The sequence below is a fragment of the Rhinolophus hipposideros genome (assembly GCF_964194185.1).
Source record: "Rhinolophus hipposideros genome assembly, chromosome: 17".
NCBI lineage: Eukaryota > Metazoa > Chordata > Mammalia > Chiroptera > Rhinolophidae > Rhinolophus > Rhinolophus hipposideros.
Window position 1 is genome coordinate 25,883,580 of NC_138063.1, and position 25,534 is coordinate 25,909,113.

Below are 25,534 nucleotides of genomic sequence, written 5' to 3' on the forward strand. Positions count from 1 at the left end.
TGAGTGTAGACAGTATTTGCTCAATGAGTATTTATAAAAGGTCTTAAGTATGTACAATGCTGTGCTTGTTGTTGAGAGAAATAGAAGTGAGTTAAGATGTGTTCCTGTAAGCTAATGGGGAGGACAAGATTTATACCAATGAATATACAGAGCCTAAAATAACCATATGACATATGATGTGCTTTAATTTCCTCACTTGAAAATGGTCAATGCATATTAGTTAATGCTATTATTATTAATAATCATAACTGTATATAAAATAGAAATGAAAAGAAGTCCTAGGTCATTCGGGATCTAAGAAATAAAGGAAGATTTTACGACAGCAGTTGAACTTGAGACGGTCTTGAAAAATGGATGGTATATGCATGTGTGTGGTGAGGAAGTGAAAGGGCATAACTGGAAAGTTGGTTGCTGCCTGAGCAAGTTCAAGTTGCTGAAATTGAAAATGGCATCTGAGTGTTAGGCATTACTGATGGGAGATCAGGCTTGTTTATTGGAAGAAATTAGAAATTAGAAATATAGAGTGGATTATCTTGTGGTAGGGTAAAAATAGCAGAAAGTACTAATGGATTGGAGTCAGAAGAAATTATTTTAATCACGATTTATGGATTTGAATAAGTCATGTAGCCTTTCTGTGTCTCAATTTCTTCATTTATTGTACATTAACATTGTGAGAGAATTCTAAAGTTTTCTTACGTGTAATAAAATTTGGTTTGCGATGACTCCTATAATATACAACTTAAATAGGGAGCACAACACCGCTTAGTTCTTTATACTTATACTTTATAAATGTAAACTTATACTTTATAAATGTAAACTCTGAGTTGTACAACTATTTTATAATAATCATCATTATTACCATTATTGTTAATTAGCTTTGCAAGTTGAGGAGTTGATTTTATTCTGTAGATGATAAAGAACAAATGGGTTGGTTTTATAATAGGTAAATGTCATAAGGAAAGAAACACTGAAGTAACTTCGAGCCTAAAGCTTATTAGCATGTCATAGTGGGAAATATTTATAACATAGACAAAAGTATTCCTACATTTGCTGTATAAAAAGGTCCTATATTCTCCACACAGATTGGACATGGGACATGGTTAGGAAATTTAGAAAGAATTTCGAGTGACTGATAAATTTATGCATTTATAAATACTTTAACTTATGATCAAAAGCTTGTAAACGAAAGAAAGGTAGGATTTTTCAATCCTCACAAGGAAAAATACTAAAAATAAATTCTGGTTTTAGTGACAATATGGGAAAATGATACTTTCATATATTGTGGTAAAGGTGAAATTTGGTACAACTTCTGTGGAAAAACAATTTGGCAATATTTATGAACACTCTTAAAATTGTTTTCCCCTTTGATCCCAAACTACCATTTTAAAGAATTTATTCTACGGAATCAATTATAGATGCACATGTGAAGATTAACTTCATGGATATCATCACTATATTATTTATAGTAAAAAATTGAAAACAACTTACATTTCCAATATAAGAATTGCTTAACTAGATAATACTAAATCTATAGAAAGAAATACATTGCTGGCATTCAGTTGTGTAATAATAATATGTAATAATATACATATGTACATATAATATACAAAAGCAGTTTCAAATCTTACTCTTCTCCATTATCTTAGATATGTATAGAATATAAATGTATAGACATATATGTGTGTATATGTTGTATATTCACATACACAAATGGAAGTGCATTATAACGTTAACAGGGATTATTTGTGAATGGGTGGCTTACACTTTTATTTTATTTACTTCTTTTGACCTATCTTTTTGAGGCTTTGTCGACTGACCCTATATTCTATAGTAATAAAAAAAAATAATAAAAACTGTATCATGGATAAGATCACAGGCTGAAGCTCCCTGAGGAAAGAAAACCAGATTGCCATAATAAATCTTTCCATCCTGGCTCACGGGTAGGATGCATGTGAAACTCTCGTAACTTTTGACCTCTGATAAACTCAGGTTTATCATGTATTGACTGTATTTGTCTTTCTGTACTAATGGGGACTTCATCTGAATTTGAGTGATCAGTCAGTTGAATATCTGACCATGCCTATTCAAAGACAAAGTAATATCACTAAGATTTATTTTGTGACAGTTTCCTACACTTTTCAAACTTCCATGATAGCATAAATCCTCAGAAGCAGTAGGAGATATTATTCTCATCTCTTGAAAATGTTGTAGAAATTAGCTTAATGGCAAAAATTACCTCCTTGATATGTACTTATTGAATTTATTTGTTCAGTTAAATGGCCAGTTTACACTGCCTCTTGGCCAGTTTGATCAAAGAATTAAAGTTAACACAGTTCGACGAGTATTCTTCCAAACAATTGACCACAGTTGTTAAATGACTATGCATGAACACAAATGTAATTTATAAAAGCCCTTTCTCAATTGCATTATGGTACACAGGATAATAAAGGGATTTTAAGGTCAGCTGCCCTGATGCATAATCTCCCAGGAAAGATTCAAGACAGTGATGTTCGTAAATGTATAACAAATGGTTCTGTGAGGGGTGGGGGAAGAGTTCAGATTTGTGCACTTTCCTATTCCCATGGTATAAATATTCCCACTATAATCAATTTCGAGATCCCAATGTGAAATCACTGAATGCTGTTGGAAAAAGAAGTGTACTCTCAACCCTCAAGTCAGTATGAGCCAGCTGTATCACATACTGAAAAAATATCTCCAACTATTGTATAATGTGTTTACGTATATTGTTGTACAGTACACAATGGGTTCATTATGCTTGCCTCTTTCCACTTCATGAATTGTAAAGTTATTGAAAGAATAATGCCTCGTTCATTTTTGTTTCCCCAGCGACTCACACAATAGTGGGCACACAGTCAGTAATGTTTATTAAAACAAAAAAAAGACTGAGTAAAATTACACCAGTGTTAGAAAATACTTTGGCAAGTATATATGGGCAAAGTATGGACCACAGAATGTAATCTATATTTAAAATATTTGCATAGAATATTTTGTATGTAACTACTCAAACATCAACCTTGTTTAAAGAAATGCAGTAGGTACCAAATTCTATTTGATAAGTTAAAAATAATTAGTGTTGTTGTGTGGGAGAATTTGTCTTAAAACATCGAGAAAACAGGATAAATATAAAAATACAGTATTAGTAAAAGAGAAATATTTCTGTGGCTAAAGTTAAATGCCTGAGCAAAAATGCCATTTGGTTTCCCAATATTAATTATTGGGCCATATCCTGTTATTGATCTGCGCATGTAAAAATCAATGCAAAGATAAGGACCTTCATAATTGACAGGAGTAATTTTGAGGTATATACTCATTGACATTCAAAGAGCCAGGAAACAATGAAGACATTATGGATAAGCAAACTTTGGATTTATCTGAAGTTTTAGTTACTACTTTTCAAACTTTTAAAGGAAGTGGGGGAGGGAGAGGATACAAGAAGCATATTCTTTTATTCCTTATTCCATCCAGGTTTACCAAAAAAGAAAATTATGCAACCGACATATTATAGAATATTATATTCATAGAGCCTTTTTTAATCTTTCAAAATTCCTTCACATTTACATTTGATTCTCATTTCAACCTGTGGATAGAGGTGATGTAGGTGTTTTCTTCAATTTCTAACAGATGGGGAGTGAGCCCTGGACTCTGATGTAACTGCTGTCTACTTTTTATTAGAATGTATTTTCTCCCCAATGAGTGTGGGAGTATATGGATTTTTGCTTGGAAAGACAAACATATGGAAAAATTAATCAGTGGAACTTACTCACCTTTTATTTTCAGATGAAAAAAATCCTATTTTTTTCTACTTGGTACGTTGTGTTCTCTATTCTGATTCATGTTGACTCTCGGCTTGACAATCTAATGGGAAGTTTGCAGTAACAGAACAGCACAGTTAACAAGAAAAGAGAATCCACTGGTTTAGCACTCTTTTATTGTCCACTGGATTAGTTATTTCTTCAACTAGGTGTGATGCACCCTAAGACTTCCTTTTGTAGCTCGGGATTCTCCTGACATTATGCTACTCCATATCAAAACATTCAAACAGTGTCTTGCTTTTTTATTTCTTTCAGGGATAAAGTACACCAATCCCTCCACTTATTTTTTCCCCTCTTTTCATCAAGCTCTAGTTTTAAACATTTCCATTTCTTTAATATGAAAAGGAAATAACACACAACTCTCATTCCTTCATTTAACTTTAAGCACTGAATAAAAATGTTAAAAATCAATATATTACCTTTGTTTAATTATGCTCATATATATATTTTTTCCTGCACAAAGTTTTGGAAGTTTTATTGCTATAGAGTGGTTAAGAACAACCTGAACTCTAAGAGTCTGAGAGAGATGACATAGAGATTCTTTTACTGGGAGGAAAGCTTTATTAAACTCTAAAGAACTTTACAAATTTAACATTTTATAGTGCTATATTTGCTGAATTGAATTGAAGCTTTATGTACCTTTAAAATGTAATCATGCATTTTAATATAATGTGATGTCTATATTCCTTTTGGGACATTCACTAATTAGGTTGAATACTTCATTGATGCATTTAAATGATATCTTTTTTTCTCACAGAAGTCAAGAAGAGACATGAAAAACAAAACAAAACAAAACAGAAAACATTTTAAATCAGATTGTACCTAAAGAAAAATATTTCAGAGAAGGAAGAAATGACAGGCTTGTTAAGAGTAAGGAAGGCTCCCAAAAAGATTAGCAAGTATGAATCATGCGTCTAGACCAGAAGGGTCAGTTCAATAAGGCGAGCTTGAAAAAGGTCCATTGGTCCGATCCTCAAGAGACAGGTTATGAAATGACTGATGCCAATCAAATCTCAAGTTGAAGGCTCTGTGTGTGTGAGTGAGTGTGCCCATGTATTTCAACGGTTAAAATGTCAAATCAAAACCAATGTCAGTTATCATGGTGTCAGTGTGGTGGAGATGGAGTTGACATGTAGCTGGAGATTTGGAAAACAGAAAGGTCTCTTTAAATGTTGAAAATTCATGTTAGAGTATCAGCAAGCAAAAGAGAATTTAAGACATAGTATGTAATTCCAGGCACTTATGACTGGGAAGGTCCTTACTTTAATGAAGAAGAATAACCATTAATCCTATTATCAAACCCCTCCCACAATTCCTAATGGAGGCTTCTCATTTCTAAAGTATTTAATGCCAGTATTTTTATCCCACTCTTTCATTTTATCCCACACTTTGCTACTGTCTATAGATAGCCCTTTCTCCTCAAAATTTCCCAAAATGATGGTTATCATGTTTACATGTCTTTTTCCAGTTTTAAAATCTTCTTATATCTCCCTTCTAGTTACTCATTACAACTGAGAATTTAAAACAAAACAAAACAAAACAAAAACAACAAAACTAAACTAAAAAGTACCATATATTTTAAAATGACAGCATAAAAAGTAAAAGTATCCCAGCATGTAATATCACAGTATATCATTCATTGTCAGCTATCTGGCCGCATTTCATATTCTTCCCAGAGCTATCCCTAACCATTCTTGTCCACAACTTTCTTTGTTCACTGACCTGCTACTGAAGGAGAATGCAATACCTTCAAGAGGAATGAAAAACAGCATAATAGTTAATTTTTCTTCAGCATTTGTATTGTGACATCAATAAGGTACTACATCACTTTTGAGTCTAGCACATTTCTTATGATTCTCTTATATTTCTAACATGGTACTTTTGTAAAACATCACATTAAATTGGGGCTCAACCATAATAACATATTTTAAAGTTAACAACAAGGCTTTTGAAGTTAAAATATAGAGATCAAGGTAAAGAATGAAAGCATCCACCCCCTGTCTTCATCGTATTTACTAGGCTTTGCCTATTTCATTGGGACTTTAGTTCCTCAAAACAGAAGCTGTGACTTATTTGGCTCTTTTGGAATGGAAGCCTCCATCGTGGCCAGCATATAAAATGTACTCATTTATTCATCCATTTTAGAAATATTTTTTAGCCTTAACCATGGTGTAGGCATTTTCCTAGTCTCAGAGGATGGTGACAAAGAACAGAACAGCTCGATTTCTGCTTTCTGAGGCAGGCATCATAGCATATTGGTAGGAAACATCTGAATTTGAATACTATACTAATTCTACTACTGAGAAAATGTGTGGCCTGAAGAAAACTACTTGAGCCTCAGGGTTTCATTTATTTTTTAAAATCAGATAAAAGGGGAATCTCATTGGTGGGAAGACCTTGAGGATTCATTGAATTAGTACAAAGTACTTTGACCACTGCCTGACATAATGCATGTTAATTATTTTTATGACCATGGGGTTTACATTCTAGATGAAGGATGGGTAATTTGAATATAACAGCATGAAAGTATGGCAAAGGTTATAAGGAAGGAAATCTGGAGCATTATGGAGAATCCCACAGAGATTAACTGACCTAGTCTAAAGGGCAAAGAGAATGTCAGGAGGAAGTCAAGTTTGCTCTGAGACCTGCTCAATTAATGCTGACTAAATGAATGCAAACAGCGACTTTCCATTTCTTGTGGGAATATTACTGAATTTGTGAGTTATTTAGGTTTTCCTATTTTCCTTTCTAATTCCTCTTCTGCTAGCATCAGTAGTGGCCATTTTAGCCTTTTGTACCCTTTAGAGTTTTCTGTTTAGCAGATGGTATGCACAGTCTCCTGCATATGTGTAATATTTGGTTGTTGTATGCTTTACTTGGTTGATTTTAGTTGATAGTTAGAGTGGTTATAACCAAGTATGAGAGGTCTTGTATTACATTCCACAGGTGAGGGGGCAAGGGCTGGAAAATAGGTATGGATAGAATAAATTTCCCAGATAAGATCAGGGCTGAAGCAAAATTATGAAATAGAAGACATTTATCTTTAGTGTTCATTATTTCTCTCTTATGAGAATGTCAATGTAATCAAAGACCTGTAGTCATCATGTTTTTCCAGCATTTTTTCTGTTACTAGGATAGCAAACTAATTGATTAAAAGTATGGTATTTGTAGGGTGTGTATAATTTATTTTTAATATGATTTTTAAGAATGAAACGGGTTGCTATTAATTATTTCAGGACAATAGGCACAACCCAAGACTGTCTTGGGCAAATGAGGATGTATGGTCATCTTTGGATATTAAAAACAATATATTAGTCTTTTGGAGATACTTCAGTGTACACCTAATAAATGCTACCTCTTGCTTTAAGTACTTTTTACTTTGAAATAAAAAGGCCAAATGAGAAGACAATGATTAACTCAAAGTAATGCATTTCTAATGATAAAATTTTAGACGCATGAGCCCACAATGAGGAAGATATTTATTGGTAGATAACCATCTTAGTACCTGTTGAATCATACACTTCAGAAGTGTACTTCATAAGTGAAGTACACTGTTGAATCATACACTTCATAAGTGTACTTCATAAGTGATTAAACTTGGCCTATGTATAATCTTTAAGGAATATTGGGTATGTGTGTGTCCATGGGAATACACAGTCAGGAGAGTTTTTATTTCAATTCATACACACCAAGACAATTCACAATTAGGACTAGGATCAAAGCTAAACTATATTCAATGGTAAATAATTCACAACCCTTTCTTTTCTCATGTCCCTTACTTAACCAAACTGAGACCCATTTTGTGTTCCATTACTCCTTTGAGAAATAATCACTCACTACCTCAGCCGTTTTTCCAATTTGTCTTTGTGACAATGTCCACTGTTTGAAAATACCTCATTATCTCCACTCTCCCACTGAGCCTGCGATGTGATGGCATTTGCCTTGCCTGAGGAATGAAGAGACAGTTTTTCCTCTCGCAACAATCCTGCACATTGAGATCTGACCAGCGTATTCTCGAGCTGATTCCAAATGCATTCTCTGGAAAGGGGAGAGCAGACTTGCTCATCCCCTGTTGCCATCAAGTGGGAAAATGTTCTGCCAGGTCTCCTGACAGATTTCCTAGTCAAAGAGAAAAGCTCTGTAGTGCTTAGAAATAAAGCTATTTCAGGTTGCTTGGCTGTGAGCTGATAAACAAGGCCTGGGGTGAGAGTACAAAGCACATGCAAACGTGCACGCACGCACACACACAAACACACACACATGCCTCTGGTCAGTTGAAGACAGATCTGACATACTTAGCAGTCAAGCCACATTGCTTTCTTTCTGACCTGTTGGCTACATATTCAGTTGATAACTTCCTGATACCTATCACAAAGCAATCAAAATCTTTTTAAGAAGACAGGCCAAATTGCTCTAATACCTCTTTAAAGAGAACAAAAATGCAGAGAGTTAGCCTGTAGGGACTTCATTTTTCATAGATATGCAATTTATGGTGTTTAAATATAAGCTTTTGATTTTAGGTTGAAACAATCTTGTCAAAAAAATACATGAAAGACATTTACGCTGGGCTCTTTTCTACTTAGGGTTATTGCGGATCTTTCATATGTCTTTTATCCCCAGAACATCTGACTGGCACCTGACTTTGCTTTAGTAGCTTATTCAGGGGAGTCTGTTTTCTGTTTTTCTTATTTCCTTCTTTCGTTTTTATTTTAATTTCTCTACTTTTTGATCATAAAGAGAGATTGATTCAGTGTTGGCAATAGGGTGAGGTAAGTGAGGGGCACTTGCCTCAGACACATTTTAAGGAGCACCAAAAAACCCAGTGTCCAGGTTAAATAATATTTTAATGCAGTCTTTAAAAAATAAAAATCAATGAAAAAAATCCATGCTGGATGAAAAACCAACCTTTTAAAATAAAACAGGATCAGTATACTGATTTTCCCTTTTACCTCAGGCTCCACTATGGCTCTGTGAGGCACTGGGTGGATTGCAATGACAATAAGCTGGAGAATGGGGTGGCATTTCTGACACAAGTACACATCTATTTCTCAGTCCCTTCCTGGAGGACATTGGCTAAAGGCATCATGGATCAGAGTCAACTGAATGACAAGCATTCATTGAGCAGCAATTCTCCTCAGCCCATAGGCACTATAATCACATAAAAAAAGCCCTGAAGCCACAGTTCCGGAATTAAGTCTAAAAAGAGACCTGGGGTAAAGGCAAACCAATTAGATAAGTGGTTACCAATTAGATAAGGGATTACATGTCCGAGTGTATCTGCTTAGTAGAAAAGGGGAAAGTGAGGAAGGAATGGGAAGTTGGAGTAAGGAAGGGGTTAGACTGTTGTGGAAGGTTTCATAGGAAGACATAGGAGTGAACAGAGTGTGTGCCCACAGTTCTTGGCAATGGTTATGAGAAGGATGCTGGCATAGGAATTGCAAAGTCAATAAAACCTTGGGCACATTAGTTAGCCTCTCTGATTCAGTATTTTTATCTGAAAAAATGAGATTTATAGTATCTGCTAATCACAAGAAAATGATGCAATATACACATAGTTAATTATTATTGTTTTTAATCTTTACATGTCCTATTGAGACACAGGAATTGATTCATAGCTAGGGTCTGTGAGTCTCCTTCCTAGAAAATCTCCCTCATTTTGTTGTTGTTGTTGTTGTTCTTGTAAAATATACACAACATGAAATTTGCCATTTTAATTATTTATAAATGTACAATTCCATGGTATAAATACATTTACATTGTTATACAACCATCACCATCATCCAGCTCCAGAAGATTTTCATCTTTCCAAACAGAAACTCTATTCATTAAATACTACCTCACTATTTCCTTTTCCCTCCATTATCTGGCAGCCACCATTCTACTTTCTGTCTTTATGAATTTGACTACTTTCAGTACCTTATATAAGTGGAATCATATAGTATTTATTCTTTCGTGGTTGGCTTATTTCACCTAGCATAATGTCTTAAGGTTCATCCATCTGGCAGCATGTGTCAGATTTTGTTCCTTTTTAACACTGATGGATATATCACATTTTGTTTATCCAATCATCCACTGATGGACACTTGTGTTGCTTCCACCTCTTAGCTATTGTGAGTAATATGTCAATGAATCTGGGTGTACAAATGTCTCTTTAAACCTGTGCTTTCAATTCTTTTAGGTATATACCTAGGAGTGAAATTACTGGATGATATGGTAATCCCTATGTTTAATTTTTTGAGGAACTGCTACACTGTTTTCCATAGAGACTACATAATTTTACATTCCCACCAACAGTGCATAAGGGTTCCAATTTTTCCACATTCTCATGCACAGTTATTAATTTCTGGGTTTTTTTCTTTTCTAACATTTGCTATTCTAGTGATTTTGATTTGCTGAGCATGTTTTCATTTTCTTATTGGGTATTTGTATCTTTGGAGAAATGTCTCTTCAAATACTCTGCCAATTTTTAAATTATGTTATTTTATTTATTGTTAGTTGTGGGAATTCCTTTTATATTCTGAATATTAATACCTTATCAGTATTTGGTTTGCAAGTATCTTTCCCATTCTTTTCACTCTATTGATGGACAAAAGTTTTGTTTCGATAACATCCAATTATCTGGTTTTTTTTTGTTGCTGTTGTCTGTGATTTTGGTATCCTAAAGAATCAATTTTTCTTTTCTTCTCACTCACTGTATCTATCTCCCCACTTCCATCTTCTCAATACATTGTCACCTGGCTTTCACTCCCACCACTCACTGCAAATAATCTTGTCCAGCTCATCAAAGATCTTTCTGTTTCTAAATTTAGGGAACACTTACCGTGCCTGACTTATTCCAAGCCATTACCCTCTTCTCAAGTCTTAGAATACTCTTTCTTTGGCTCCTTGGGAACCTCACCTTCTAAATTCTTCCTATATCTAAGTGCTCCTTCCTAGTCCCCTTCTTGGGTTCCTTGGACTGTGTTTTTAGAATTCTTTCTCTTTTACTTGGTAGTTGATTCTGGGTGATCTAATGCATTATCTGGACCTCAATGATTTCATGAACCTAAATACCAAATTTGGCACCCCATAATTTAAAAATATATGAAGAATGAAGCAGAGGTATAAAATTGTAAAAGTGCATAAAAGTATCAAAGCTAAGCAGGCATAACTTTAGGATAAAGAGAGTTTAGGTTCGTCATTAGGAAATATTTCCATATTTTAAAGAGCTATTAAAATATCACTAACATACAATATTATATTAGTTTCAGCTATACACCACAGTTATTCAACATTTATATACCTAAAGAAATGATCACCATGATGAGTCCAACAAACATCTGACACTGTACCACGCTATCAAAATATTATTGATCATCTTCCCTGTGCTGTACATTACATCCCCGTGACTTATTTGTTTTATACCTGGAAATGTAAACCACTTATTCCCCTTTACCTTTTTTCCCCATTTAAATTTTTTTCAATTACAGTTGACATTCAATATTATTTTATTTTGAGGTAGACAGCATAGTGGTTAGACGTTTATATAATTTAAAAAGTGACCTCCCTGACTAATCTAGTACCACCTGGCATTACACATAATATGTACCATATTATTGACTATATATATATTCCCTATGCTTTACTTTAAATCCCCATGGCTATTTTGTAACTACCAATTTGTACTTCTTAATCCATTGGACATGCTAACTGTGGACCTGTGGGCCAAGTTTAGCTGAAGGCTGTGCCCTGCTTGGGGCTTCCTGGTATGAGCCACAAAGCAATCTGCAGATGGCCACCACCTTCACTGTGCTGGAGATGCCTCGAGAGGCCAAGCTGTGAACCAAGGCTGACTCTTGCTAGTGCCAGGCTTAGGGATGCTCAGCAAGAGGCTGGAACATGCCAAAGCCACATTCTGCTTGTTTGGATTAGGGAAACCTTTGAGAGATTTTAGGAAAGTCTGCAGCATGAACCAAAACAGACCGTTTGCACAGAAAAGCTACTAGAAGCGGCTTGGGTGTGCCTGAAAGTTGGGTGGGGTGGGGTCTCAGAGAATCACTGTGGCAGGGCAAATGAACAGTGTGAGCCAGGTTGATGGAGACTCAGATATGGCGGGTGCCTTTTTCTGCATGCTGGAAGGATGGAGGCCACAACAAAGAAACAATGGCTTCCTCTAGCTCCTCTATCTGGGAGAAAGCTGCGCTTCTAGTCCTCGCTCTGAAGCCAGACAACTCAGTTCCTCTGCATTTGTCCCCTGCACCTTTCAAGCTGCTGCCCTAGCACTGGAACTTAGAGCAAGTGAGTCTGTCAGCGAATAAGTGTGCGTGGGCCCTTTACGAGGAGCACCTGGAACTGCTGCCACTCTCGTCTCATTCAGGTATGATCTCTGTTGGTTTTCACAACCAGAAGTTATGGGGACTTCTTTCCCTGGCCCTGGACCCCTAGGCTGGGGAGCCCAGTGTGCAGCTGGGACCCCTTGCTCCACATCAGAGATAGCCCTCCTGATTTTTAATGGTCACACATAGGTGTGGAACCAGCCTGTTCCACATCTCCTTCTCTCCTACCAGTCTTGACGTGGCTTCTTCTGTATGTTTTTAGTTTAGGGCTTTGGTTCAGTTAGACTTCAGGTGATTCTCAATGATGTTTGTTCTGTAGTTTAGTTGTAATTTTGATGTGGTGGTGAGAGGATGCAAGCACAGTGTTTATCTACTTTGCTCTCTTGACTGGAACCTCCAGTATTTCCTTATTGTTAAATGTTTTTATACTTTTTTAGAGTTAACAGAGAGAGTTCCTAAAGTTATTAAGGCATTTTTATTTTTCTGGAGTATTTACCTGCTTGATACATATTTTGACTAGGGCTTTGGAATTGTCTAGCATTAAGTTTCAATACATTAATTAAATATCTACGATATCAAACATTATTTTGCTTGTGATAAATTTGGCAGTGGTTCTAATATACTGGGTAGACAGCTAGGAAAGGTGTCCCAAACTACACATGATTGTGTGGGCAAGTTACTCAGCCTTTCTTAGCCCAGAGTAATATTAGATTGATTGAAGAGATGACTTCCTAACAGAACGTGGTTAAATTTCAATACTAGAGAATATTTACATAGGAAGACCTCATCTTTGTTCTTTGTGCAAATCCTGGGGTTCTCAGGGAAATTTTATACGGGGAAATATGAACACTTCCTGGGGAGTGGGGAGGACAAATGACTGGACAGACATGGGACTAATGGTTCTAAGCTTTTTTCTTGAGGAGAAGGAAAGATTTAATGTAGAGGATTGTGTGGTACAAGAGTTCAGAGATGAGATGAAAGGACATTGAAAGGGTCAAGTGAAATGACAGATTATCTTTTAACCCAGGACCTTTTGACCCCTATCACAGGGCCCAGCATCATGAGTCAAATAAGAAGATTTAACATTGGAATGTCTGCTAACACTGAACAAATCAGATAACCCTGCTTGGTGGCTTGATAACTAGAAGGATACATAGGAGTATTCATCACAGCCTGCTCTTTATATTGTATCTCACTTACCCAGCATGAAAGCTATAGGTGCAGAGTTTTACAGAAATACCAAGGAAATTTCAGCACTTATAGATAGATTCTTCCATTCACATAGGCAGCAGCTGCATCAGGCAAATAGGACAGACACATACCCTGAACTAGAGTGAGGGATTTGGGAGGAACCATGTACTCTTTTATTTTCTGTGTGATTTCAAGTTTTCCAGTTGTGGTAGGACTTCTGAATACATGTAAATGCCAGATTATGTGACCCAAGCTACATAGATCACAGACTCAGGCAAGAAAAGGAACATGACAATTCTCTTTTTCTTTGGTCACTTGCCCATCTCACCACCTGGGCCATTAGGCTGGCTTTTATTATTCTGGTCCTACATCTGTTGCATTTTACTTGGGCCTGGCTTCCTTGATTTTTCCCACCTGGGATCAAAACTATACCTTTCCTTTGTTCTACTGGGTAACAAAAGCTCCTCTGAAAATTTATTCTGAGCCAAGGCATTTAAGAACTAATCCTTTATAGATTATTATACCCATGGAAATTGTTTGTCTTTGATCAGGGTCATTTAAGCTCTTATTTTAGAGAAGCTAATTTTACGATGCAAGTGTTAACCCTTGTGACATGTGAGCTTGACGGGAGATATCTCCAAGGGTGGGTGATGGTCTCGGCTTCTTTTCTCTTTATCAGGAAGTGAGTTTTTCTAGCATGGAGAGATGGCTACAGAGCAATCAGCCAAGGATCCAGCTAGGCTGACTTTGTTTGCTTTCCTGGGGGATGGAATCAGGGAGGGCTTGGAGAATAGGGGCTTGGGATTGCTTTGGATGTTTAAACTGATTCCCTCTTGCTAGTTAAGAAATCACTCTGGCATAGCCATTTGCCTTGGTATTTTTCACACTTTATCTAGCATCCTGTGTCTCTGTTGCCTGAGAACTATATTTATATTTACACTGCGAAGCGTGAATATGCTGCTATCCTTTGGGGAAAGGGATTCATCAAATAATCCTTTTGCTTGAGTATTATTAAGTGGACCATGGCACTTCCTCTGCTTGTTTTTGCTTGGAGCCCTTGGGACATGTGAGGTGGCCTTGTCCAGTTCAATGGGTTTCAGCAGGGTGAGCCAGATTTAAAGAAACATAAATTCAGTTGAGAGAGAAGGTAACATGGCATAGCTGAATAATGGGCTTCAAAAGGCAAACCAAATAGTTAAATTCAAGATGCTTGCTGCATGCTAAAACTTACGGAATGCATATTCAATGCAATGCATTATTAAATACAACATTGAGCATATGGGTACCCACAATTAATGTATATAAATAGCTGATAAAATTGCCCAGTATTAGAAAGCTAGCGGCAAAAATGACCTCATATGTCAAGCAGACAAGTAGGCAGCTACCATTTTCTTTGTACACCTTACAGATGATAAATTAGTTTTATGGTCTGCATGGGGCCCTTATCACACTACAGCACCAAGTGCATGATAAAGAAAAAAAATGCCTTGGCTCAAAAATCGAACTGGAATTTGGAGTCCCAGCGGAGCTCATTTTTTAAATGTAAAGAATTTTAGCCTGCTTCCTTTGGGGAAGATTTATTGTGGCCAAGAGAAATGTAGATCTTGGTTATGTGTTTTGATTAAAACTTGATTTTTGTTTTTATTGACACCAGGTAGAATGTGAATCCGTCATAACTGGCTGCCTATTGATTGAGAGCAGTTTGGTCCAATGAACACAGGACAGGAAAAAGAAGGGGGAGTCCTGACTTTTATTTCCAGCTCTACTACTAACAGGCAAAGCTGACCTTGGATAAAACTTTGTAACTCTTGACTAGTTTTGCTTGCTCTGCTGAATTTCCCTCAGCACTGGTGAATAAACACCCTCTGTTTTATCTTAAGTTTATAGGATAGAGAACAATCACCTAATGTAGAATTAAAGGAGGATGAACTAATTTGTCCTAGCATTCATTACATGGGTCCCCTTCCACTGAGGTAGTATCTCTATGATTTCCGTAAAGCTCTGGCATAAATAAATGTTTTGACTCACAGGTTTTTTATTATTTTTTTTTTAAATGTTTATTTATTTTTTATTTTTTCCTCTTTTTTAGAGTCACAGGAATAATGTATTGGGGAGCTGATTATTTACCTAAATAAATGACATTATTGTGTAGTGTGTGTTTGTGTGTGTGTGTGTGTGTGTGTGTGTGTGTGTTGTGTGGGCAGCCATTGATGTCTCTTTGAAAATCTTAAATAGGAAGAAACCCAGAAAGATACCAGGCTCTTTCACTGGATTTGTGTGGTTTATCAGTTTTTATAAGACTCTACCTCTTTTTAAAAAACATAAAAATCTCACGTGCTCCTTTCCAACAATTTGAAATTCAAAATGAATTAAACATTATGACTGAAATCAATTACTGTGATGGGACAGAGGCCTGGTGTACTTTCAAGTGGCACGAAACCCAGTTGCCCCCCAAACTCTGCTCTTCTGGAATCACCACTTTGCTGACCAACGGTCTCTTTGGCATTATTTTCATACCAAACCCCATCAATGATCTGTTATTTCATATGAGACAAGCAGCAGTGTGTATCTGTAAGAGGATGCATTTCTGTGCCTTTGGGGTGTGGCTGAGATTTCAGAGGTGATAAAATTCCTTCTTTTAGGATTAACACTATTCAGAGAGCTGGTGTGAAAAACGGTTGTCAGAGGCACAAAGATGGGTAGCTTGAAGTCTTGTTTTCTCCTTTCTCCTCTCTTGTACCCCCCCCAAGTGTTCTGGGACAATGGTTTTGTCTTTTAAAACTATTTTTAAAAGCTCACCTAATTCCTACATATAGTTAGGAGCAATGTTATCTGTTTTCCTACATGATAAACTTCCTACATGATAACCAGAAATGATGTGTTTAGACCATCTGTGAGGAAGTAGGCTGGTCCCCACAGGAAGGAGCTTCCCTCTGGGATGTGCTAATCAGAGGGCAAATCAGAGACCAAGCCTTTGGGGCCCTTTTCCACTGAGGCAATATCTTCAGTCTTTGCAAAGCTCTGGTATAAATACATGTTTTAACTCACAGGTTTCTTTTTTATTTTATTTTTTTCCTTCGGTCCCTTTTAAAATGGGTATGATGTGTAGGGAAGCTGATTATCTCCCTACATACTGAGCAAAGTAGATATTTCTTTTTTTTTTCTTTTTGAATTAAATTTATTGGGGTGACAATTGTTAGTAAATTTACATAGATTTCAGGTGTACAATTCTGTATTACATCATCTATAAATCCCATTGTGTGTTCACCACCCAGAGTCAGTTCTCCTTCCATCACCATATATTTGATCCCCCTTACCCTCATCACCCACACCCCACACCCTTACCCTCTGGTAACCACTAAATTATTGTCTGTGTCTATGAGTTTTTCTTTCTCATTTGTTTGTCTTGTTCTTTTGTTGTTTTTGGTTTATATACCACATATCAGTGAAATCATAGGGTTCTCTGCTTTTTCTGTCTGACTTATTTCACTTAGCATGATATTCTCAAGATCCATCCATGTTGTCACAAATGTTCCTATATCATCTTTCCTTAACGCCGAATAGTATTCCATTCTGTATATATACCACAACTTCTTTATCCATTCATCTATCGAAGGACATTTTGGTTGTTTCCATGTCTTGGCCACCGTAAACAAAGCTGCAATGAACATTGGAGTGCTATCTGTCACCATGTACCAAAATTAATTCAAAATGGATCAAAGACTTAAACATAAGACCTGACACAATAAACTGCATTGAAGAAAACTTAGGTACTAAACTTATGGACCTTGGGTTCAAAGAGCATTTTATGAATTTGACTCCAAAGGCAATGGAAGTAAAAACTAAAATAAATGAATGGGATTATATGAAACTGAAAAGCTTCTGCACAGCAAAAGAAACTATTGACAAAATAATGAGGCAACCAACTGAATGGGAGAAGATTTTTGCAAACAGTGCCTCTGATAAAGGGCTAATATCCAAAATATACAAGGAACTCATGAAACTCAACAACAAAAAAACAAACAACCCAATTGAAAAATGGACAGAGGACCTGAAGAGACATTTCTCCAAAGAGGATATACAAATGGCAAATAGACATATGAAAAAATGCTCAACATCGCTAATCATCAGAGAAATGCAAATGAAAACCACAATGAGATGTCACCTCACCCCAGTCAGAATGGCTTTCATCAACAAGACAAATAGTAACAAGTGTTGTAGAGGCTGTGGAGAAAAAGGAACCCTCACACACTGTTGGTGGGAATGCAGACTGGTGCAGCCGCTATGGAAGGCAGTGTGGAGGTTCCTCAAGAAATTACGAACAGAATTACCATACGACCCAGCAATCGCTCTCCTGGATATCTACCCAAAAAATCTGAAAGCATTTCTCTATAGAGACACGTGTACTCCAAAGTAGATATTTCTTGTTGGTCCTCATATTGCCAGGATTTTATATAGTCCCCTGATATTTCATTCAACCATGCATATATTCAGTCTGCACATATTTACTGAGCAATCACTGTGTCAAAATCCAATGATGTAAAATGCTTGATGAGCCTGCCTGCAACCCCAGTTTTACACATTCTCACCAACACCACCATTTCCAATGCTCATGGTTCCTTCCAGCTCTACAATAGGTCATCCAGCCTTTGAGTCTGTTACGTTGTCTCTTGCATCGGAGTCTTTGTGCATGATGTTTGTCTTGACCAAAACTGTCTTGTCCCTACTCTGCTCCCAGTTCACTAATAGTCATTCTTTAGGTGTCCAATCAGTTAATGGTGCTTTCTTCAGAAAGCTTTCCCTAGACCTCTTAGACTAGGTTGGAGGCTCCTTCATTATACTTAATCCTTGATAAGCTTGACTGCTGCAGCCGTTTGTTAGTATTTCATCCCCATGTGTTATGTGTTCATTAAAAAGCATAGTCCATCCTCAACTATTATATCTCCAACATCTATGTAGACATTGGCACATATACAACACCTAATAAATACTTTTGAGTAAATGATTGTAACCACAATAGTCACTGTCTCATAAGCTGCAGAAGAGCATAAGGCTGGAGTTTTAACCTCCTAGAGGGGCAGGTTTACCTTCTCCTGCCTGTTGTAGGTTAGAAGGGCCTAGATGTGTTGTTTGCGATGACAGAGAGATTCAGAGGACTAAGGATCATGGAGAGGCTTTTAATTTACTAAATATGTTATATATAATTGCATGTCAGTATCATTTGCTATATAAGTAATGTTTAGCACAGGTTGCACGGTGTACATACACATTGTTAAATCCCTGAGAAAGATGAAGAAGAAAAAGCTCTCTGGCCACTCTTTCCTTGAACGATTTATCTGGGAAATGCTGTATGACACTGTCTGGGAACTCTTGTCTGGATTGTTTACATAACTGCTAATGTGCCTCCACATGGCAGTTGTCATTCTCTTCAGCTGGCAATCAACTTATCATCACTTAGAGGAAACTCATCTGGATAGGTAATGACAGGGATGAATAAAGTCATTTTGTAAATGTGCAACTGTGGTCATTAAAAATAAAGCAGACCCTTCTCAGGGGGCTGCTAACCTTGCCAGCTAGTTGACATTTGTTTAGATCAGAGGACGTTTAGCCTGCGTCTGAACAGAAAAGAAAAACAGCAGGATTTCCAAACAAATACTCTGTCTTTTTTTTTTTTTCCTTTTTTTAAGTTTTACTTGAATTTATTAGCAGCCAGCAGCAGAGCTGATTCGGAATGGAAATGAAATGGTACCCACAAGTGGAGTCCCGCCTCCCAGTTATTAGCAGCATAGATGGGACAATCAAGACATACTCACAGATCACCTGATAATGTTTTTGCTTTTTATCTCCGCTTATCTCACAGCTCTGCCAACCTTCCCTCCTAGCAAATATTTGGGCCCCAGGGATACTTACAAAGGGACAAAATTCTTTTGTCCTTGTTTGTGGGTAAAGTCACTCCAGAACGTGCCACGGACAAAAGGGTTAGGGATTGTTTTGTTTTCACAGAGATTCTAAATGAGTACATAGACCCACATGCAAAAAGTAGGATTTATGCCTCTGAGTATGGCTTGTAAGGAGGGAGTAAGCCTCCTGAATTTAGCAATCAAATTTGTTAAGGCTTCTCTAAAGCCTAAACTTCCAATTAACAAGCAAATCATCATCAGACAGCCAGTGAATGGCAAATTCATTCCATTCACCATCTTTTCAAAAGTGGATTTTGTGCACTTATCTCCATGAAAACCCAGCAGGAAGATTTTCCCTGGGAGTGCTCCTACATCTGCCTGTTTTTAATGACGGTAATGGCAAGCAATATTCTACAATTACTTTGGCGATCTCATTTCAAGCATGCAAATCATATTATTGAAGAGCCCAGCAAAAGCTATTTGTTCCTTGGAACCACCAGATAAGTTCTGGGGGGTGAACAAATGCTGCCTGGAGAAGGCCAAGCCCTTCTGTCTCGTAACCTCAATTGCACAGTGGTAGAATTCGCCTGCCAAGGTCAGAAAAGACAACTGAAAGATAGACATCAAAGGAGAAATGCAACACAATTTCATTCCTAAAGTGAATGCTCTTCTTTTCATTTCATTCATGAAAGAGTAGCTTTATAACTCATATACTTAATTAAAATAATGCCATTTGAAGAAAAATGAAGGAAAAGAAAAAGACACATGCTGCTGCAGGTAAAATTCAGGAAGTTAAAGCCAAGACCAGGCCTTGCTCAAGAGGGAGGACTTCTTCGTATACCACAGTGGTCTGCATGCCTTTTCCATTTTCTCTTCCTTCTAGTTTATTCATGTGGGCTGTAATAGAATTAGTCTTATGATATATGTATTAATATTTAGAGGCAGCATACATGGGATATTCTTAGCTTCTCTTTATAAACACCTTTCAACCTGCTCCCTAACCCTACTCCAACACACGTGCTCACTTCCTAGATGTGTGGACACCGTGATGCTCTGATCTCCCTTCAAGAATAAAGGATTATTCTGCTGAGAGTGCTGCTAGCAGACAGGATTCAGTTATCGGCCCCTTTTATGATTGTCCCAACTTCCCCTTCCTGGGGTGTCTTGTATCAGTGACTGTTCAGTGATAGATATTTAGGCTAGCCTTCTCACACCAACTCATACCAACCTCTGAAGGGGCATGACATCTTCAGAACTCCCTGAAGAATGGGCCAAGCCTTGTTTCAAGACTTTATTGTATCTCTACTTTCCCCTCTGCCCAAACCTGCTTCCTTTCTTATCTTTGACAAGAGCTACTCCCAGGAGCATTTCTAGTAAACCTCATGCACACTAATGTCTATCCCAGAGCCAACCCAATAAGACACCCTGGATGAATCTGCCATTGTACTATAAGCACTTTATTCTTTTAGTGTAAGATTTGTGCTGTGGTAAAGTGCCAGTCCTTGGTACTTTGTAAAGCCATTTATACTTTAATGTGAATGACTTTCAGATATTTTTTCCATGGGAAATTTCTTGGATACAGAGAGTGGAAGACAACAGACAAGAAAGGCAAAGAAGAGTGTGTCTCTATCAGGACACAGGCACAAAACCAGATGTCTGAGGACAATATCTAACAACCTTCAATTTTTTCTAGGAATTTTAGTTAAACTTTTCCATAGCAAATGACAGAGTGCCCCTCATCCTCTTTCAAGAATGGGGCAGGGAGATTTGCTGTTTTAAGGAGCTTCGGGGTAACTAAAGGACATGCTACCTCATAGGCATTTAAGAAGGACCATTCAAGTCACTGCCTCTCTTGAGTTTGGAATTTGTGGGTTACCAGAATTCAGTAGCAGGAGTTTCAGATTGCCAGGTCACCACTCTGCCCTTAATGTGATGTAGGTCTTCCCTGCATGATGGGTGCATTCTCCACTTATATCCACTGACCTCTCCTTCGTAACACTGGCTGTCTCAGTTTTTGCTTTATAATTTCAGCTTTCTCACAACTGAAAATGGCCTGTCCTTTACATATTCTCTCTATGCAAACTTTTGGCTTTAGTGCTCTCTGTTAACTATCTGATTCTCTCTCGAACAGCATCTGAGAAGGAGAATCTGAATCCCAGTTCAGTGATTCTTCCATATGTTTCTAGTAAGCTCATGAATTGGCTGGTCTAGATCCAGTTCCCACCCCAGGGCAGCCAATTTTCTATACACAGGGGGTTTGGATAACAGTAATCAATCACTTATAAGATGTGCTGGCTTTAGTTTATTTAATCCATAGATTTGGGGCTGAGTTTCTCCTAAGGTGTCCCTATACTTATAGGTGAGGCAGGTACCACCATCTGCTCATCTAGCACACTATTACTGACCTTGCTCTTGGAAGTTTTGGGCCCAGGAAATGTTTCTCATATGAAACCTCAGCTTTATTAACTTCATTTTTGTGATGGAATAGTTTGCCATAGACTGTTCTATTTGGATGAAGCATTTCAGTGGAACTATCAACAAATTAACCTAATGAGAACCCAACTGTACTAAAAGCTGGATTTTGCAAAATGTCTTAAGTAATGGTCCTTGTTCCCAAAGATTTTATATGTTTCTGGCAAAATGAGATAGACAGATATGTGAAGAAAACAATCATAATGTAGTAGCATTTATACATGATAAAATTTATTTAAAATTACCATATGTAAGGTTCAGAGAGTGTAAGGAAAGATAAACCAACAAGGTGACTCCTTTTAATTGGCTTACAATTGTAAACAGTGTGTGTGTGTGTGTGTGTTGACTCTTTTGGGTGGGCTGCTCAGCAATTATATTTTGCAAAGGTATAAATTGAGTCTTAATGGAGAGATACAATTTCAGTAAGTGATGAAGACCATGAGATGATATTCCAGTCCTGAAAACCTGTGACGCATGCTGCAGAGGGAGAGAAACTAGCTTATCTTTGTAAAAGTGATGCAGAAAGTAACCAAAGCTAGAAGGGAATAACAATTGTAGATAATAACTACAGTGAGAAAATACAATGTACAACTCCACTATTGGGATGTTTCTTATCCAGTTTTATCTACTTTGGACATCAAGATCTTGGTTCCAGCCATGCTTAATGATCCTACTCGGTCCAATAGATACTTTAACATCCATTGGAAGGTTCTTTAATTTGGGACTTCCTAAGAATAGACATAAGAACGTACGCCATGATATGTGAGCTCTGTTAGTATACTATTCATTTCAGATAAGCAGAGGAAATATCACTATCTACATATGGAATATAACCTGGCCTGACATTAATTTCTAGTTACAGCTCCAGGAAGGAGTTAGTGAGAAACTTGAGCCTATTATAATTATGACTCTTATTTTTTTCTGTTTAAATCCAGTCTGAATTTTTTTTAATATTCAAATTCTGCTAATATTTTTCTGTGTCCTTGTCCCATGGCAGTTTATACTAGGTTGTAATTTCCTGGTATCAGGGCCCTTGCCCCATAGGCAGTCAATAGCAATGGTAGCATATGAAAAAAAAAAAAGTGGTATATAAACCAAAAACAACAAAAGAACAAGACAAACAAGAACAAGACACAAGAAAAAGACAAACAAGTAAGAAACAGACAACAGTTTAGTGGTTACTGTAGGGTAAGGGGGGTGGGGGAGGGAGATGAGGGTAAGGGGGATCAAATATATGGTGATGGAAGGAGAACTGACTCTGGGTGGTGAACACAGGATGGGATTTATAGATGATGTAATACAGAATTGTACACCTAAAATCTATGTAATGTTACTAATAATTGTCACCCCAATAAATTTAATAATAATAATAAAAAATGCTCAAAGTGAGCATTTCAGGCAAATGCTTCAGGCAAAGTGAGGCTTAAGGGGTTTTGGCTCCTTTGTGATGTGCTATGCAAATGCTTGACTTTAGAATGTGTCTCTTTATTCCTGAGGTTCTGTGGTTCACCTGTGAGCCCTCTGTTCCGAGGACAAGTTCTCCAGGCAGAAGCACATTTTTTCTGTCCATGTGTGCAAATAGTAATTCACAGATCGGGGTCCCAGCTGATAACAGATTTCAAGTGTGGACAGCATCCTGCCTCCTGTGAAACAGTACTAGAAACTACCTTGGCTTAAGCAGTTTACAACCATTTTTGTTCAATTCTTTGGTTCCCTCTTCCTTGAGCAGAAGGGACTGCCATTAAATGTTTGTTGATTTGGATGGTCTTTTCATCTAAGAGCTGGGAAGTGTTGTAGAAGAAAATGGAGGGGTTGTTTAAGCTTTCTGAGCAGAGTATTTCCGGAGGATTTATCTACAAACACTTGACAGGATGGAATAACAATATTCATAGCTAACACTTAATAATACTCACCATGTTTCAGAACCGGCTTTGAGTATTTTACCTATATTATCTCATTTAATCCTTACAACAATTTTGTGATACAGATATTATTATTATCCCCATTTTACAGAGGAAGTCAAAATAGGGATAGATTGAGTTCTTCCCAAATGTCACACACAAATTCAAATTCAGGCTCTCTGGCTCTAGAGTTCAAGCTTTGTTTATGGGCACGGGACATCTTAGAAGCCATTGAAATAGTAATGATATGAAGTGATAAGGAGTCATATGTTTGATTTTTTCTTAAGAATGTATATGAGGTAGCAAAATAACCCAGTAATTTTTGTAGAGACTTTGCCTTTAGGAGACTGCTGGTGTTATTCTAAGGTACGGTGTCAGCATATCAACCTTGCTGACAACTTGACCACCACGGCTGTCCCCAGACACTTTAGAATTGCTTACAGCATCTGTCTTCTTGGTCTTTGAGCACTTGAGTTACATTCTGAGTGGTCATAAAAGAGTCATAGAGTGAGTCCTTCTGTCATCATCATAACTGAGCTGCCATAATTTCTTAAGATATAGAGAGTCAGGAAAAGTGTGGATTCTGTTTTCCTGAAAGCATGTTCACACAACTCACTGGCCTTTTCTACCTTTCTCTCCTACTTCTTTCTTTTGTGGATTCTCATAGCAATTTTCCAACATCTCTGAGGATTAGAAATGAAAGAGTTTGGTCATAGGAGGAAGGTAACTGTGAAGGTTTAAATGTAAATATTCTTGTTTCACTTTTCCCTTCTCAAGGTTTAGAACCAAAGGCACAGTCCTTTTCATTGGAAATTGCACCTTTATTGAGAAGATGAGAGCATTTGCGGTGCTTAAGAACTCTGTGTGTGCTCTGGGATTCACTTCTTTTTGTCTTTAATGGGAACCCATAAATCCTCTGAGTCAAAATGATAAAGACAGAGAATGCAACAGGCTGATGACCACAGACATATCATCTATTAACTCAGGCATGGACTAATCAGGCCATAGAACAAAATGAAGGATGGTTGAATGGACAAGTGACCAAGCTCTAAGCACTAATCCAACAAATACTCATTGCTACTCAATGTTAAATGCCTTAAAAAAGGAATTTCAAGACAGTAACTTAAAGCTTCTTCTCATTGGCTGTTTTGGGAAATGATTGAATTGGAGAAACTTCATTCCCTCCATCTCTAACTCTGAACTTTTGAATGCTTGACATTGATTTAATTTATTCATCGCATGCCTTGACATATTATACATTCATTAATTGTCCTTTTCTCTTTACTCTTAAAACTCCTTTTGTTTGGCAGGGGTATATAGGTACTGGCCTGGATTTGGACTCTCTTAGGATGGGAAATGATAGTCTCTTATCTGAAACTATAAGGATATGGAACTCAGGGGAGAGTGCAGACTGGAAAGTCAAGAAAGAACCAATTTTACTAAGCCAGAAAGGAGAGTTTGAACAAGTTTGGAAACTGAGGGCCTAGAAATAAATATTGATAGCCAGAGTATAGGGTTAAGGAGGCAAGCAAGTCTGAGAACAGACTTGGGCAATTAAGTGAATTTCTGTCAATACTGTGTTTTCCTGAAAGTAAGACCGGGTCTTATATTAATTTTTGCTCCAAAAGATGCATTAGGGCTTATGTTCAGAGAATATTATCCTGAAAAATCATGCTAGGGCTTATTTTCTGGTTAGGTCTTATTTTCGGGGAAACACAGTAGCTGGTCTTTGCCTGACTGCTGTGTGAGGAAGGGGAGGAGATATGTTGGTAATTTTAAAGGACTAGGAAAAGGAGAGCTACATTTCCCAAAGTGATTCTTTGTCCTTAGTTGACCATATCCGGTACTACTGATTTGAATTTTATTATTTACTGTATTGTTTATAATTATCTTTCGTGTGTGCATGTCTTGGTTCCCTACTT